Source organism: Daphnia pulicaria, unplaced genomic scaffold (genome assembly GCF_021234035.1).
Source record: "Daphnia pulicaria isolate SC F1-1A unplaced genomic scaffold, SC_F0-13Bv2 h1tg000253l, whole genome shotgun sequence".
In the NCBI taxonomy this organism is placed as follows: domain Eukaryota; kingdom Metazoa; phylum Arthropoda; class Branchiopoda; order Diplostraca; family Daphniidae; genus Daphnia; species Daphnia pulicaria.
In genome coordinates, this window is record NW_025804920.1 from 1 (window position 1) to 17,295 (window position 17,295).

Genomic DNA, 17,295 nt, shown 5'->3' on the forward strand with positions numbered 1-17,295 from the left:
GTCGTTGGCGATGAATAGTTTGTTTTCAATAACAAATTTCTTGAAATTTTTTTTCAATCACGATGGTTACCAGTCCAAATTCGTAGATCAAAAATTTCAATGACACAGGGATAGGTTCAATTCATCTATAGAATGATTCTGGATGCAATTCCATTGAGAGTTTTTCAAAGTTTATCGCGTTTTTTAATCGCGATGGTTACCAGTCCAAATTCGTATATCAAAAATATCAATGGCATAGAGATAGGTTCAATTCATCTATTTGAATGATTCTGGATAAATTTCATTGCGAGTTTTTCAAAGTTTATCGCGCTTTTTTATTCGCGATGGTTACGAGTCCAAATTCAATGAACAAACATTTCTATCACTTTGAAGTGATTTTCTATTCATCCATTGGGACTGGGAGGGTAATTTTTCATTTTTGAATGTCAACGGCCATATCACGTGGAACGCACCTGGTCTCGTCAGCTCCCAGAAGTTAAGTTACGTCGAGTCCCGTTAATACTTGGAAGGGTGACCGCTTGGGAATACGGGATGTCGTTGGCGATGAATAGTTTGTTTTCAATAACAAATTTCTTGAAATTTTTTTTTCAATCACGATGGTTACCAGTCCAAATTCGTAGATAAAAAATTTCAATGCCTTAGAGATAGGTTCAATTCATCTATAAGAATGATTCTGGATCAATTCCATTGAGAGTTTTTCAAAGTTTATCGCGTTTTTTAATCGCGATGGTTACCAGTCCAAATTCGTATATCAAAAATATCAATGGCATAGAGATAGGTTCAATTCATCTATTTGAATGATTCTGGATAAATTTCATTGCGAGTTTTTCAAAGTTTATCGCGCTTTTTTATTCGCGATGGTTACGAGTCCAAATTCAATGAACAAACATTTCTATCACTTTGAAGTGATTTTCTATTCATCCATTGGGACTGGGAGGGTAATTTTTCATTTTTGAATGTCAACGGCCATATCACGTAGAACGCACCTGGTCTCGTCAGCTCCCAGAAGTTAAGTTACGTCGAGTCCCGTTAATACTTGGAAGGGTGACCGCTTGGGAATACGGGATGTCGTTGGCGATGAATAGTTTGTTTTCAATAACAAATTTCTTGAAATTTTTTTTTTCAATCACGATGGTTACCAGTCCAAATTCGTAGATAAAAAATTTCAATGCCTTAGAGATAGGTTCAATTCATCTATAAGAATAATTCTGGATCAATTCCATTGAGAGTTTTTCAAAGTTTATCGCGTTTTTTAATCGCGATGGTTACCAGTCCAAATTCGTATATCAAAAATATCAATGGCATAGAGATAGGTTCAATTCATCTATTTGAATGATTCTGGATAAATTTCATTGCGAGTTTTTCAAAGTTTATCGCGCTTTTTTATTCGCGATGGTTACGAGTCCAAATTCAATGAACAAACATTTCTATCACTTTGAAGTGATTTTCTATTCATCCATTGGGACTGGGAGGGTAATTTTTCATTTTTGAATGTCAACGGCCATATCACGTAGAACGCACCTGGGTCTCGTCAGCTCCCAGAAGTTAAGATACGTCGAGTCCCGTTAATACTTGGAAGGGTGACCGCTTGGGAATACGGGATGTCGTTGGCGATGAATAGTTTGTTTTCAATAACAAATTTCTTGAAATTTTTTTTTCAATCACGATGGTTACCAGTCCAAATTCGTAGATAAAAAATTTCAATGCCTTAGAGATAGGTTAAATTCATCTATAAGAATGATTCTGGATCAATTCCATTGAGAGTTTTTCAAAGTTTATCGCGTTTTTTAATCGCGATGGTTACCAGTCCAAATTCGTAGATAAAACATTTCAATGCCTTAGAGATAGGTTCAATTCATCTATTTCAATGATTCTGGATAAATTTCATTGCGAGTTTTTCAAAGTTTATCGCGCTTTTTTATTCGCGATGGTTACGAGTCCAAATTCAATGAACAAACATTTCTATCACTTTGAAGTGATTTTCTATTCATCCATTGGGACTGGGAGGGTAAATTTTCATTTTTGAATGTCAACGGCCATATCACGTAGAACGCACCTGGTCTCGTCAGCTCCCAGAAGTTAAGTTACGTCGAGTCCCGTTAGTACTTGGAAGGGTGACCGCTTGGGAATACGGGATGTCGTTGGCGATGAACAGTTTGTTTTCAATAACAAATTTCTTGAAATTTTTTTTCAATCACGATGGTTACCAGTCCAAATTCGTAGATAAAAAATTTCAATGCCTTAGAGATAGGTTCAATTCATCTATAAGAATGATTCTGGATCAATTCCATTGAGAGTTTTTCAAAGTTTATCGCGTTTTTTAATCGCGATGGTTACCAGTCCAAATTCGTAGATAAAACATTTCAATGCCTTAGAGATAGGTTCAATTCATCTATTTCAATGATTCTGGATAAATTTCATTGCGAGTTTTTCAAAGTTTATCGCGCTTTTTTATTCGCGATGGTTACGAGTCCAAATTCAATGAACAAACATTTCTATCACTTTGAAGTGATTTTCTATTCATCCATTGGGACTGGGAGGGTAATTTTTCATTTTTGAATGTCAACGGCCATATCACGTAGAACGCACCTGGTCTCGTCAGCTCCCAGAAGTTAAGTTACGTCGAGTCCCGTTAGTACTTGGAAGGGTGACCGCTTGGGAATACGGGATGTCGTTGGCGATGAATAGTTTGTTTTCAATAACAAATTTCTTGAAATTTTTTTTTCAATCACGATGGTTACCAGTCCAAATTCGTAGATAAAAAATTTCAATGCCTTAGAGATAGGTTAAATTCATCTATAAGAATGATTCTGGATCAATTCCATTGAGAGTTTTTCAAAGTTTATCGCGTTTTTTAATCGCGATGGTTACCAGTCCAAATTCGTATATCAAAAATATCAATGGCATAGAGATAGGTTCAATTCATCTATTTGAATGATTCTGGATAAATTTCATTGCGAGTTTTTCAAAGTTTATCGCGCTTTTTTATTCGCGATGGTTACGAGTCCAAATTCAATGAACAAACATTTCTATCACTTTGAAGTGATTTTCTATTCATCCATTGGGACTGGGAGGGTAATTTTTCATTTTTGAATGTCAACGGCCATATCACGTGGAACGCACCTGGTCTCGTCAGCTCCCAGAAGTTAAGTTACGTCGAGTCCCGTTAATACTTGGAAGGGTGACCGCTTGGGAATACGGGATGTCGTTGGCGATGAATAGTTTGTTTTCAATAACAAATTTCTTGAAATTTTTTTTTCAATCACGATGGTTACCAGTCCAAATTCGTAGATAAAAAATTTCAATGCCTTAGAGATAGGTTCAATTCATCTATAAGAATGATTCTGGATCAATTCCATTGAGAGTTTTTCAAAGTTTATCGCGTTTTTTAATCGCGATGGTTACCAGTCCAAATTCGTATATCAAAAATATCAATGGCATAGAGATAGGTTCAATTCATCTATTTGAATGATTCTGGATAAATTTCATTGCGAGTTTTTCAAAGTTTATCGCGCTTTTTTATTCGCGATGGTTACGAGTCCAAATTCAATGAACAAACATTTCTATCACTTTGAAGTGATTTTCTATTCATCCATTGGGACTGGGAGGGTAATTTTTCATTTTTGAATGTCAACGGCCATATCACGTAGAACGCACCTGGTCTCGTCAGCTCCCAGAAGTTAAGTTACGTCGAGTCCCGTTAATACTTGGAAGGGTGACCGCTTGGGAATACGGGATGTCGTTGGCGATGAATAGTTTGTTTTCAATAACAAATTTCTTGAAATTTTTTTTTCAATCACGATGGTTACCAGTCCAAATTCGTAGATAAAAAATTTCAATGCCTTAGAGATAGGTTAAATTCATCTATAAGAATGATTCTGGATCAATTCCATTGAGAGTTTTTCAAAGTTTATCGCGTTTTTTAATCGCGATGGTTACCAGTCCAAATTCGTATATCAAAAATATCAATGGCATAGAGATAGGTTCAATTCATCTATTTGAATGATTCTGGATAAATTTCATTGCGAGTTTTTCAAAGTTTATCGCGCTTTTTTATTCGCGATGGTTACGAGTCCAAATTCAATGAACAAACATTTCTATCACTTTGAAGTGATTTTCTATTCATCCATTGGGACTGGGAGGGTAATTTTTCATTTTTGAATGTCAACGGCCATATCACGTAGAACGCACCTGGTCTCGTCAGCTCCCAGAAGTTAAGTTACGTCGAGTCCCGTTAATACTTGGAAGGGTGACCGCTTGGGAATACGGGATGTCGTTGGCGATGAATAGTTTGTTTTCAATAACAAATTTCTTGAAATTTTTTTTTCAATCACGATGGTTACCAGTCCAAATTCGTAGATAAAAAATTTCAATGCCTTAGAGATAGGTTCAATTCATCTATAAGAATAATTCTGGATCAATTCCATTGAGAGTTTTTCAAAGTTTATCGCGTTTTTTAATCGCGATGGTTACCAGTCCAAATTCGTATATCAAAAATATCAATGGCATAGAGATAGGTTCAATTCATCTATTTGAATGATTCTGGATAAATTTCATTGCGAGTTTTTCAAAGTTTATCGCGCTTTTTTATTCGCGATGGTTACGAGTCCAAATTCAATGAACAAACATTTCTATCACTTTGAAGTGATTTTCTATTCATCCATTGGGACTGGGAGGGTAATTTTTCATTTTTGAATGTCAACGGCCATATCACGTAGAACGCACCTGGTCTCGTCAGCTCCCAGAAGTTAAGTTACGTCGAGTCCCGTTAGTACTTGGAAGGGTGACCGCTTGGGAATACGGGATGTCGTTGGCGATGAATAGTTTGTTTTCAATAACAAATTTCTTGAAATTTTTTTTTCAATCACGATGGTTACCAGTCCAAATTCGTAGATAAAAAATTTCAATGCCTTAGAGATAGGTTAAATTCATCTATAAGAATGATTCTGGATCAATTCCATTGAGAGTTTTTCAAAGTTTATCGCGTTTTTTAATCGCGATGGTTACCAGTCCAAATTCGTATATCAAAAATATCAATGGCATAGAGATAGGTTCAATTCATCTATTTGAATGATTCTGGATAAATTTCATTGCGAGTTTTTCAAAGTTTATCGCGCTTTTTTATTCGCGATGGTTACGAGTCCAAATTCAATGAACAAACATTTCTATCACTTTGAAGTGATTTTCTATTCATCCATTGGGACTGGGAGGGTAATTTTTCATTTTTGAATGTCAACGGCCATATCACGTAGAACGCACCTGGTCTCGTCAGCTCCCAGAAGTTAAGTTACGTCGAGTCCCGTTAATACTTGGAAGGGTGACCGCTTGGGAATACGGGATGTCGTTGGCGATGAATAGTTTGTTTTCAATAACAAATTTCTTGAAATTTTTTTTTCAATCACGATGGTTACCAGTCCAAATTCGTAGATAAAAAATTTCAATGCCTTAGAGATAGGTTAAATTCATCTATAAGAATGATTCTGGATCAATTCCATTGAGAGTTTTTCAAAGTTTATCGCGTTTTTTAATCGCGATGGTTACCAGTCCAAATTCGTATATCAAAAATATCAATGGCATAGAGATAGGTTCAATTCATCTATTTGAATGATTCTGGATAAATTTCATTGCGAGTTTTTCAAAGTTTATCGCGCTTTTTTATTCGCGATGGTTACGAGTCCAAATTCAATGAACAAACATTTCTATCACTTTGAAGTGATTTTCTATTCATCCATTGGGACTGGGAGGGTAATTTTTCATTTTTGAATGTCAACGGCCATATCACGTAGAACGCACCTGGTCTCGTCAGCTCCCAGAAGTTAAGTTACGTCGAGTCCCGTTAATACTTGGAAGGGTGACCGCTTGGGAATACGGGATGTCGTTGGCGATGAATAGTTTGTTTTCAATAACAAATTTCTTGAAATTTTTTTTTCAATCACGATGGTTACCAGTCCAAATTCGTAGATAAAAAATTTCAATGCCTTAGAGATAGGTTCAATTCATCTATAAGAATAATTCTGGATCAATTCCATTGAGAGTTTTTCAAAGTTTATCGCGTTTTTTAATCGCGATGGTTACCAGTCCAAATTCGTATATCAAAAATATCAATGGCATAGAGATAGGTTCAATTCATCTATTTGAATGATTCTGGATAAATTTCATTGCGAGTTTTTCAAAGTTTATCGCGCTTTTTTATTCGCGATGGTTACGAGTCCAAATTCAATGAACAAACATTTCTATCACTTTGAAGTGATTTTCTATTCATCCATTGGGACTGGGAGGGTAAATTTTCATTTTTGAATGTCAACGGCCATATCACGTAGAACGCACCTGGTCTCGTCAGCTCCCAGAAGTTAAGTTACGTCGAGTCCCGTTAATACTTGGAAGGGTGACCGCTTGGGAATACGGGATGTCGTTGGCGATGAACAGTTTGTTTTCAATAACAAATTTCTTGAAATTTTTTTTCAATCACGATGGTTACCAGTCCAAATTCGTAGATAAAAAATTTCAATGCCTTAGAGATAGGTTCAATTCATCTATAAGAATGATTCTGGATCAATTCCATTGAGAGTTTTTCAAAGTTTATCGCGTTTTTTAATCGCGATGGTTACCAGTCCAAATTCGTAGATAAAACATTTCAATGCCTTAGAGATAGGTTCAATTCATCTATTTCAATGATTCTGGATAAATTTCATTGCGAGTTTTTCAAAGTTTATCGCGCTTTTTTATTCGCGATGGTTACGAGTCCAAATTCAATGAACAAACATTTCTATCACTTTGAAGTGATTTTCTATTCATCCATTGGGACTGGGAGGGTAATTTTTCATTTTTGAATGTCAACGGCCATATCACGTAGAACGCACCTGGTCTCGTCAGCTCCCAGAAGTTAAGTTACGTCGAGTCCCGTTAGTACTTGGAAGGGTGACCGCTTGGGAATACGGGATGTCGTTGGCGATGAATAGTTTGTTTTCAATAACAAATTTCTTGAAATTTTTTTTCAATCACGATGGTAACCAGTCCAAATTCGTAGATAAAACATTTCAATGCCTTAGAGATAGGTTCAATTCATCTATAAGAATGATTCTGGATCAATTCCATTGAGAGTTTTTCAAAGTTTATCGCGTTTTTTAATCGCGATGGTTACCAGTCCAAATTCGTAGATCAAAAATATCAATGGCATAGAGATAGGTTCAATTCATCTATAGGAATGATTCTGGATAAATTTCATTGCGAGTTTTTCAAAGTTTATCGCGCTTTTTTATTCGCGATGGTTACGAGTCCAAATTCAATGAACAAACATTTCTATCACTTTGAAGTGATTTTCTATTCATCCATTGGGACTGGGAGGGTAAATTTTCATTTTTGAATGTCAACGGCCATATCACGTAGAACGCACCTGGTCTCGTCAGCTCCCAGAAGTTAAGTTACGTCGAGTCCCGTTAGTACTTGGAAGGGTGACTGCTTGGGAATACGGGATGTCGTTGGCGATGAACAGTTTGTTTTCAATAACAAATTTCTTGAAATTTTTTTTCAATCACGATGGTTACCAGTCCAAATTCGTAGATAAAAAATTTCAATGCCTTAGAGATAGGTTCAATTCATCTATAAGAATGATTCTGGATCAATTCCATTGAGAGTTTTTCAAAGTTTATCGCGTTTTTTAATCGCGATGGTTACCAGTCCAAATTCGTAGATAAAACATTTCAATGCCTTAGAGATAGGTTCAATTCATCTATTTCAATGATTCTGGATAAATTTCATTGCGAGTTTTTCAAAGTTTATCGCGCTTTTTTATTCGCGATGGTTACGAGTCCAAATTCAATGAACAAACATTTCTATCACTTTGAAGTGATTTTCTATTCATCCATTGGGACTGGGAGGGTAATTTTTCATTTTTGAATGTCAACGGCCATATCACGTAGAACGCACCTGGTCTCGTCAGCTCCCAGAAGTTAAGTTACGTCGAGTCCCGTTAGTACTTGGAAGGATGACCGCTTGGGAATACGGGATGTCGTTGGCGATGAATAGTTTGTTTTCAATAACAAATTTCTTGAAATTTTTTTTCAATCACGATGGTAACCAGTCCAAATTCGTAGATAAAACATTTCAATGCCTTAGAGATAGGTTCAATTCATCTATAAGAATGATTCTGGATCAATTCCATTGAGAGTTTTTCAAAGTTTATCGCGTTTTTTAATCGCGATGGTTACCAGTCCAAATTCGTAGATCAAAAATATCAATGGCATAGAGATAGGTTAAATTCATCTATAAGAATGATTCTGGATCAATTCCATTGAGAGTTTTTCAAAGTTTATCGCGTTTTTTAATCGCGATGGTTACCAGTCCAAATTCGTATATCAAAAATATCAATGGCATAGAGATAGGTTCAATTCATCTATTTGAATGATTCTGGATAAATTTCATTGCGAGTTTTTCAAAGTTTATCGCGCTTTTTTATTCGCGATGGTTACGAGTCCAAATTCAATGAACAAACATTTCTATCACTTTGAAGTGATTTTCTATTCATCCATTGGGACTGGGAGGGTAATTTTTCATTTTTGAATGTCAACGGCCATATCACGTAGAACGCACCTGGTCTCGTCAGCTCCCAGAAGTTAAGTTACGTCGAGTCCCGTTAATACTTGGAAGGGTGACCGCTTGGGAATACGGGATGTCGTTGGCGATGAATAGTTTGTTTTCAATAACAAATTTCTTGAAATTTTTTTTTCAATCACGATGGTTACCAGTCCAAATTCGTAGATAAAAAATTTCAATGCCTTAGAGATAGGTTCAATTCATCTATAAGAATAATTCTGGATCAATTCCATTGAGAGTTTTTCAAAGTTTATCGCGTTTTTTAATCGCGATGGTTACCAGTCCAAATTCGTATATCAAAAATATCAATGGCATAGAGATAGGTTCAATTCATCTATTTGAATGATTCTGGATAAATTTCATTGCGAGTTTTTCAAAGTTTATCGCGCTTTTTTATTCGCGATGGTTACGAGTCCAAATTCAATGAACAAACATTTCTATCACTTTGAAGTGATTTTCTATTCATCCATTGGGACTGGGAGGGTAAATTTTCATTTTTGAATGTCAACGGCCATATCACGTAGAACGCACCTGGTCTCGTCAGCTCCCAGAAGTTAAGTTACGTCGAGTCCCGTTAATACTTGGAAGGGTGACCGCTTGGGAATACGGGATGTCGTTGGCGATGAACAGTTTGTTTTCAATAACAAATTTCTTGAAATTTTTTTTCAATCACGATGGTTACCAGTCCAAATTCGTAGATAAAAAATTTCAATGCCTTAGAGATAGGTTTAATTCATCTATAAGAATGATTCTGGATCAATTCCATTGAGAGTTTTTCAAAGTTTATCGCGTTTTTTAATCGCGATGGTTACCAGTCCAAATTCGTAGATAAAACATTTCAATGCCTTAGAGATAGGTTCAATTCATCTATTTCAATGATTCTGGATAAATTTCATTGCGAGTTTTTCAAAGTTTATCGCGCTTTTTTATTCGCGATGGTTACGAGTCCAAATTCAATGAACAAACATTTCTATCACTTTGAAGTGATTTTCTATTCATCCATTGGGACTGGGAGGGTAAATTTTCATTTTTGAATGTCAACGGCCATATCACGTAGAACGCACCTGGTCTCGTCAGCTCCCAGAAGTTAAGTTACGTCGAGTCCCGTTAGTACTTGGAAGGGTGACCGCTTGGGAATACGGGATGTCGTTGGCGATGAATAGTTTGTTTTCAATAACAAATTTCTTGAAATTTTTTTTCAATCACGATGGTAACCAGTCCAAATTCGTAGATAAAACATTTCAATGCCTTAGAGATAGGTTCAATTCATCTATAAGAATGATTCTGGATCAATTCCATTGAGAGTTTTTCAAAGTTTATCGCGTTTTTTAATCGCGATGGTTACCAGTCCAAATTCGTAGATCAAAAATATCAATGGCATAGAGATAGGTTCAATTCATCTATAGGAATGATTCTGGATAAATTTCATTGCGAGTTTTTCAAAGTTTATCGCGCTTTTTTATTCGCGATGGTTACGAGTCCAAATTCAATGAACAAACATTTCTATCATTTTGAAGTGATTTTCTATTCATCCATTGGGACTGGGAGGGTAAATTTTCATTTTTGAATGTCAACGGCCATATCACGTAGAACGCACCTGGTCTCGTCAGCTCCCAGAAGTTAAGTTACGTCGAGTCCCGTTAGTACTTGGAAGGGTGACTGCTTGGGAATACGGGATGTCGTTGGCGATGAACAGTTTGTTTTCAATAACAAATTTCTTGAATTTTTTTTTCAATCACGATGGTTACCAGTCCAAATTCGTAGATAAAAAATTTCAATGCCTTAGAGATAGGTTCAATTCATCTATAAGAATGATTCTGGATCAATTCCATTGAGAGTTTTTCAAAGTTTATTGCGTTTTTTAATCGCGATGGTTACCAGTCCAAATTCGTAGATAAAACATTTCAATGCCTTAGAGATAGGTTCAATTCATCTATTTCAATGATTCTGGATAAATTTCATTGCGAGTTTTTCAAAGTTTATCGCGCTTTTTTATTCGCGATGGTTACGAGTCCAAATTCAATGAACAAACATTTCTATCACTTTGAAGTGATTTTCTATTCATCCATTGGGACTGGGAGGGTAAATTTTCATTTTTCAATGTCAACGGCCATATCACGTAGAACGCACCTGGTCTCGTCAGCTCCCAGAAGTTAAGTTACGTCGAGTCCCGTTAGTACTTGGAAGGGTGACCGCTTGGGAATACGGGATGTCGTTGGCGATGAACAGTTTGTTTTCAATAACAAATTTCTTGAAATTTTTTTTCAATCACGATGGTTACCAGTCCAAATTCGTAGATAAAAAATTTCAATGCCTTAGAGATAGGTTCAATTCATCTATAAGAATGATTCTGGATCAATTCCATTGAGAGTTTTTCAAAGTTTATCGCGTTTTTTAATCGCGATGGTTACCAGTCCAAATTCGTAGATAAAACATTTCAATGCCTTAGAGATAGGTTCAATTCATCTATTTCAATGATTCTGGATAAATTTCATTGCGAGTTTTTCAAAGTTTATCGCGCTTTTTTATTCGCGATGGTTACGAGTCCAAATTCAATGAACAAACATTTCTATCACTTTGAAGTGATTTTCTATTCATCCATTGGGACTGGGAGGGTAATTTTTCATTTTTGAATGTCAACGGCCATATCACGTAGAACGCACCTGGTCTCGTCAGCTCCCAGAAGTTAAGTTACGTCGAGTCCCGTTAGTACTTGGAAGGATGACCGCTTGGGAATACGGGATGTCGTTGGCGATGAATAGTTTGTTTTCAATAACAAATTTCTTGAAATTTTTTTTCAATCACGATGGTAACCAGTCCAAATTCGTAGATAAAACATTTCAATGCCTTAGAGATAGGTTCAATTCATCTATAAGAATGATTCTGGATCAATTCCATTGAGAGTTTTTCAAAGTTTATCGCGTTTTTTAATCGCGATGGTTACCAGTCCAAATTCGTAGATCAAAAATATCAATGGCATAGAGATAGGTTCAATTCATCTATAGGAATGATTCTGGATAAATTTCATTGCGAGTTTTTCAAAGTTTATCGCGCTTTTTTATTCGCGATGGTTACGAGTCCAAATTCAATGAACAAACATTTCTATCACTTTGAAGTGATTTTCTATTCATCCATTGGGACTGGGAGGGTAAATTTTCATTTTTGAATGTCAACGGCCATATCACGTAGAACGCACCTGGTCTCGTCAGCTCCCAGAAGTTAAGTTACGTCGAGTCCCGTTAGTACTTGGAAGGGTGACCGCTTGGGAATACGGGATGTCGTTGGCGATGAATAGTTTGTTTTCAATAACAAATTTCTTGAAATTTTTTTTCAATCACGATGGTAACCAGTCCAAATTCGTAGATAAAACATTTCAATGCCTTAGAGATAGGTTCAATTCATCTATAAGAATGATTCTGGATCAATTCCATTGAGAGTTTTTCAAAGTTTATCGCGTTTTTTAATCGCGATGGTTACCAGTCCAAATTCGTAGATCAAAAATATCAATGGCATAGAGATAGGTTAAATTCATCTATAAGAATGATTCTGGATCAATTCCATTGAGAGTTTTTCAAAGTTTATCGCGTTTTTTAATCGCGATGGTTACCAGTCCAAATTCGTATATCAAAAATATCAATGGCATAGAGATAGGTTCAATTCATCTATTTGAATGATTCTGGATAAATTTCATTGCGAGTTTTTCAAAGTTTATCGCGCTTTTTTATTCGCGATGGTTACGAGTCCAAATTCAATGAACAAACATTTCTATCACTTTGAAGTGATTTTCTATTCATCCATTGGGACTGGGAGGGTAATTTTTCATTTTTGAATGTCAACGGCCATATCACGTAGAACGCACCTGGTCTCGTCAGCTCCCAGAAGTTAAGTTACGTCGAGTCCCGTTAATACTTGGAAGGGTGACCGCTTGGGAATACGGGATGTCGTTGGCGATGAATAGTTTGTTTTCAATAACAAATTTCTTGAAATTTTTTTTTCAATCACGATGGTTACCAGTCCAAATTCGTAGATAAAAAATTTCAATGCCTTAGAGATAGGTTCAATTCATCTATAAGAATAATTCTGGATCAATTCCATTGAGAGTTTTTCAAAGTTTATCGCGTTTTTTAATCGCGATGGTTACCAGTCCAAATTCGTATATCAAAAATATCAATGGCATAGAGATAGGTTCAATTCATCTATTTGAATGATTCTGGATAAATTTCATTGCGAGTTTTTCAAAGTTTATCGCGCTTTTTTATTCGCGATGGTTACGAGTCCAAATTCAATGAACAAACATTTCTATCACTTTGAAGTGATTTTCTATTCATCCATTGGGACTGGGAGGGTAAATTTTCATTTTTGAATGTCAACGGCCATATCACGTAGAACGCACCTGGTCTCGTCAGCTCCCAGAAGTTAAGTTACGTCGAGTCCCGTTAATACTTGGAAGGGTGACCGCTTGGGAATACGGGATGTCGTTGGCGATGAACAGTTTGTTTTCAATAACAAATTTCTTGAAATTTTTTTTCAATCACGATGGTTACCAGTCCAAATTCGTAGATAAAAAATTTCAATGCCTTAGAGATAGGTTTAATTCATCTATAAGAATGATTCTGGATCAATTCCATTGAGAGTTTTTCAAAGTTTATCGCGTTTTTTAATCGCGATGGTTACCAGTCCAAATTCGTAGATAAAACATTTCAATGCCTTAGAGATAGGTTCAATTCATCTATTTCAATGATTCTGGATAAATTTCATTGCGAGTTTTTCAAAGTTTATCGCGCTTTTTTATTCGCGATGGTTACGAGTCCAAATTCAATGAACAAACATTTCTATCACTTTGAAGTGATTTTCTATTCATCCATTGGGACTGGGAGGGTAAATTTTCATTTTTGAATGTCAACGGCCATATCACGTAGAACGCACCTGGTCTCGTCAGCTCCCAGAAGTTAAGTTACGTCGAGTCCCGTTAGTACTTGGAAGGGTGACCGCTTGGGAATACGGGATGTCGTTGGCGATGAATAGTTTGTTTTCAATAACAAATTTCTTGAAATTTTTTTTCAATCACGATGGTAACCAGTCCAAATTCGTAGATAAAACATTTCAATGCCTTAGAGATAGGTTCAATTCATCTATAAGAATGATTCTGGATCAATTCCATTGAGAGTTTTTCAAAGTTTATCGCGTTTTTTAATCGCGATGGTTACCAGTCCAAATTCGTAGATCAAAAATATCAATGGCATAGAGATAGGTTCAATTCATCTATAGGAATGATTCTGGATAAATTTCATTGCGAGTTTTTCAAAGTTTATCGCGCTTTTTTATTCGCGATGGTTACGAGTCCAAATTCAATGAACAAACATTTCTATCATTTTGAAGTGATTTTCTATTCATCCATTGGGACTGGGAGGGTAAATTTTCATTTTTGAATGTCAACGGCCATATCACGTAGAACGCACCTGGTCTCGTCAGCTCCCAGAAGTTAAGTTACGTCGAGTCCCGTTAGTACTTGGAAGGGTGACTGCTTGGGAATACGGGATGTCGTTGGCGATGAACAGTTTGTTTTCAATAACAAATTTCTTGAATTTTTTTTTCAATCACGATGGTTACCAGTCCAAATTCGTAGATAAAAAATTTCAATGCCTTAGAGATAGGTTTAATTCATCTATAAGAATGATTCTGGATCAATTCCATTGAGAGTTTTTCAAAGTTTATCGCGTTTTTTAATCGCGATGGTTACCAGTCCAAATTCGTAGATAAAACATTTCAATGCCTTAGAGATAGGTTCAATTCATCTATTTCAATGATTCTGGATAAATTTCATTGCGAGTTTTTCAAAGTTTATCGCGCTTTTTTATTCGCGATGGTTACGAGTCCAAATTCAATGAACAAACATTTCTATCACTTTGAAGTGATTTTCTATTCATCCATTGGGACTGGGAGGGTAAATTTTCATTTTTGAATGTCAACGGCCATATCACGTAGAACGCACCTGGTCTCGTCAGCTCCCAGAAGTTAAGTTACGTCGAGTCCCGTTAGTACTTGGAAGGGTGACCGCTTGGGAATACGGGATGTCGTTGGCGATGAATAGTTTGTTTTCAATAACAAATTTCTTGAAATTTTTTTTCAATCACGATGGTAACCAGTCCAAATTCGTAGATAAAACATTTCAATGCCTTAGAGATAGGTTCAATTCATCTATAAGAATGATTCTGGATCAATTCCATTGAGAGTTTTTCAAAGTTTATCGCGTTTTTTAATCGCGATGGTTACCAGTCCAAATTCGTAGATCAAAAATATCAATGGCATAGAGATAGGTTCAATTCATCTATAGGAATGATTCTGGATAAATTTCATTGCGAGTTTTTCAAAGTTTATCGCGCTTTTTTATTCGCGATGGTTACGAGTCCAAATTCAATGAACAAACATTTCTATCATTTTGAAGTGATTTTCTATTCATCCATTGGGACTGGGAGGGTAAATTTTCATTTTTGAATGTCAACGGCCATATCACGTAGAACGCACCTGGTCTCGTCAGCTCCCAGAAGTTAAGTTACGTCGAGTCCCGTTAGTACTTGGAAGGGTGACTGCTTGGGAATACGGGATGTCGTTGGCGATGAACAGTTTGTTTTCAATAACAAATTTCTTGAATTTTTTTTTCAATCACGATGGTTACCAGTCCAAATTCGTAGATAAAAAATTTCAATGCCTTAGAGATAGGTTCAATTCATCTATAAGAATGATTCTGGATCAATTCCATTGAGAGTTTTTCAAAGTTTATTGCGTTTTTTAATCGCGATGGTTACCAGTCCAAATTCGTAGATAAAACATTTCAATGCCTTAGAGATAGGTTCAATTCATCTATTTCAATGATTCTGGATAAATTTCATTGCGAGTTTTTCAAAGTTTATCGCGCTTTTTTATTCGCGATGGTTACGAGTCCAAATTCAATGAACAAACATTTCTATCACTTTGAAGTGATTTTCTATTCATCCATTGGGACTGGGAGGGTAAATTTTCATTTTTCAATGTCAACGGCCATATCACGTAGAACGCACCTGGTCTCGTCAGCTCCCAGAAGTTAAGTTACGTCGAGTCCCGTTAGTACTTGGAAGGGTGACCGCTTGGGAATACGGGATGTCGTTGGCGATGAACAGTTTGTTTTCAATAACAAATTTCTTGAAATTTTTTTTCAATCACGATGGTTACCAGTCCAAATTCGTAGATAAAAAATTTCAATGCCTTAGAGATAGGTTCAATTCATCTATAAGAATGATTCTGGATCAATTCCATTGAGAGTTTTTCAAAGTTTATCGCGTTTTTTAATCGCGATGGTTACCAGTCCAAATTCGTAGATAAAACATTTCAATGCCTTAGAGATAGGTTCAATTCATCTATTTCAATGATTCTGGATAAATTTCATTGCGAGTTTTTCAAAGTTTATCGCGCTTTTTTATTCGCGATGTTTACGAGTCCAAATTCAATGAACAAACATTTCTATCACTTTGAAGTGATTTTCTATTCATCCATTGGGACTGGGAGGGTAATTTTTCATTTTTGAATGTCAACGGCCATATCACGTAGAACGCACCTGGTCTCGTCAGCTCCCAGAAGTTAAGTTACGTCGAGTCCCGTTAGTACTTGGAAGGGTGACCGCTTGGGAATACGGGATGTCGTTGGCGATGAATAGTTTGTTTTCAATAACAAATTTCTTGAAATTTTTTTTCAATCACGATGGTAACCAGTCCAAATTCGTAGATAAAACATTTCAATGCCTTAGAGATAGGTTCAATTCATCTATAAGAATGATTCTGGATCAATTCCATTGAGAGTTTTTCAAAGTTTATCGCGTTTTTTAATCGCGATGGTTACCAGTCCAAATTCGTAGATCAAAAATATCAATGGCATAGAGATAGGTTCAATTCATCTATAGGAATGATTCTGGATAAATTTCATTGCGAGTTTTTCAAAGTTTATCGCGCTTTTTTATTCGCGATGGTTACGAGTCCAAATTCAATGAACAAACATTTCTATCATTTTGAAGTGATTTTCTATTCATCCATTGGGACTGGGAGGGTAAATTTTCATTTTTGAATGTCAACGGCCATATCACGTAGAACGCACCTGGTCTCGTCAGCTCCCAGAAGTTAAGTTACGTCGAGTCCCGTTAGTACTTGGAAGGGTGACTGCTTGGGAATACGGGATGTCGTTGGCGATGAACAGTTTGTTTTCAATAACAAATTTCTTGAATTTTTTTTTCAATCACGATGGTTACCAGTCCAAATTCGTAGATAAAAAATTTCAATGCCTTAGAGATAGGTTCAATTCATCTATAAGAATGATTCTGGATCAATTCCATTGAGAGTTTTTCAAAGTTTATTGCGTTTTTTAATCGCGATGGTTACCAGTCCAAATTCGTAGATAAAACATTTCAATGCCTTAGAGATAGGTTCAATTCATCTATTTCAATGATTCTGGATAAATTTCATTGCGAGTTTTTCAAAGTTTATCGCGCTTTTTTATTCGCGATGGTTACGAGTCCAAATTCAATGAACAAACATTTCTATCACTTTGAAGTGATTTTCTATTCATCCATTGGGACTGGGAGGGTAAATTTTCATTTTTGAATGTCAACGGCCATATCACGTAGAACGCACCTGGTCTCGTCAGCTCCCAGAAGTTAAGTTACGTCGAGTCCCGTTA

The 17,295-nt window shown here is 36.1% G+C and overlaps 31 pseudogenes; all 31 read left to right on the forward strand.

Moving 5' to 3' along the window:
• Positions 1 to 424: 424 nt before the first annotated feature.
• Positions 425 to 543, forward strand: LOC124320140 (annotated as a pseudogene).
• Positions 544 to 958: 415 nt separating this feature from the next.
• On the forward strand, positions 959 to 1,077 carry LOC124320128 (annotated as a pseudogene).
• A 416-nt stretch (positions 1,078 to 1,493) lies between these two features.
• LOC124320142 lies at positions 1,494 to 1,613 on the forward strand (annotated as a pseudogene).
• A 415-nt stretch (positions 1,614 to 2,028) lies between these two features.
• Positions 2,029 to 2,147, forward strand: LOC124320111 (annotated as a pseudogene).
• A 414-nt stretch (positions 2,148 to 2,561) lies between these two features.
• Positions 2,562 to 2,680, forward strand: LOC124320123 (annotated as a pseudogene).
• A 415-nt stretch (positions 2,681 to 3,095) lies between these two features.
• LOC124320141 lies at positions 3,096 to 3,214 on the forward strand (annotated as a pseudogene).
• Positions 3,215 to 3,629: 415 nt separating this feature from the next.
• Positions 3,630 to 3,748, forward strand: LOC124320129 (annotated as a pseudogene).
• Positions 3,749 to 4,163: 415 nt separating this feature from the next.
• LOC124320130 lies at positions 4,164 to 4,282 on the forward strand (annotated as a pseudogene).
• Positions 4,283 to 4,697: 415 nt separating this feature from the next.
• Positions 4,698 to 4,816, forward strand: LOC124320136 (annotated as a pseudogene).
• Positions 4,817 to 5,231: 415 nt separating this feature from the next.
• Positions 5,232 to 5,350, forward strand: LOC124320131 (annotated as a pseudogene).
• A 415-nt stretch (positions 5,351 to 5,765) lies between these two features.
• On the forward strand, positions 5,766 to 5,884 carry LOC124320132 (annotated as a pseudogene).
• Positions 5,885 to 6,299: 415 nt separating this feature from the next.
• LOC124320133 lies at positions 6,300 to 6,418 on the forward strand (annotated as a pseudogene).
• A 414-nt stretch (positions 6,419 to 6,832) lies between these two features.
• Positions 6,833 to 6,951, forward strand: LOC124320143 (annotated as a pseudogene).
• A 414-nt stretch (positions 6,952 to 7,365) lies between these two features.
• On the forward strand, positions 7,366 to 7,484 carry LOC124320121 (annotated as a pseudogene).
• Positions 7,485 to 7,898: 414 nt separating this feature from the next.
• Positions 7,899 to 8,017, forward strand: LOC124320119 (annotated as a pseudogene).
• Positions 8,018 to 8,561: 544 nt separating this feature from the next.
• On the forward strand, positions 8,562 to 8,680 carry LOC124320134 (annotated as a pseudogene).
• A 415-nt stretch (positions 8,681 to 9,095) lies between these two features.
• On the forward strand, positions 9,096 to 9,214 carry LOC124320137 (annotated as a pseudogene).
• Positions 9,215 to 9,628: 414 nt separating this feature from the next.
• On the forward strand, positions 9,629 to 9,747 carry LOC124320144 (annotated as a pseudogene).
• Positions 9,748 to 10,161: 414 nt separating this feature from the next.
• LOC124320122 lies at positions 10,162 to 10,280 on the forward strand (annotated as a pseudogene).
• Positions 10,281 to 10,694: 414 nt separating this feature from the next.
• Positions 10,695 to 10,813, forward strand: LOC124320112 (annotated as a pseudogene).
• A 414-nt stretch (positions 10,814 to 11,227) lies between these two features.
• LOC124320120 lies at positions 11,228 to 11,346 on the forward strand (annotated as a pseudogene).
• A 414-nt stretch (positions 11,347 to 11,760) lies between these two features.
• Positions 11,761 to 11,879, forward strand: LOC124320114 (annotated as a pseudogene).
• A 544-nt stretch (positions 11,880 to 12,423) lies between these two features.
• Positions 12,424 to 12,542, forward strand: LOC124320138 (annotated as a pseudogene).
• Positions 12,543 to 12,957: 415 nt separating this feature from the next.
• On the forward strand, positions 12,958 to 13,076 carry LOC124320139 (annotated as a pseudogene).
• Positions 13,077 to 13,490: 414 nt separating this feature from the next.
• Positions 13,491 to 13,609, forward strand: LOC124320115 (annotated as a pseudogene).
• A 414-nt stretch (positions 13,610 to 14,023) lies between these two features.
• On the forward strand, positions 14,024 to 14,142 carry LOC124320125 (annotated as a pseudogene).
• A 414-nt stretch (positions 14,143 to 14,556) lies between these two features.
• LOC124320116 lies at positions 14,557 to 14,675 on the forward strand (annotated as a pseudogene).
• A 414-nt stretch (positions 14,676 to 15,089) lies between these two features.
• LOC124320126 lies at positions 15,090 to 15,208 on the forward strand (annotated as a pseudogene).
• Positions 15,209 to 15,622: 414 nt separating this feature from the next.
• Positions 15,623 to 15,741, forward strand: LOC124320117 (annotated as a pseudogene).
• Positions 15,742 to 16,155: 414 nt separating this feature from the next.
• Positions 16,156 to 16,274, forward strand: LOC124320118 (annotated as a pseudogene).
• A 414-nt stretch (positions 16,275 to 16,688) lies between these two features.
• LOC124320127 lies at positions 16,689 to 16,807 on the forward strand (annotated as a pseudogene).
• Positions 16,808 to 17,295: the final 488 nt, after the last annotated feature.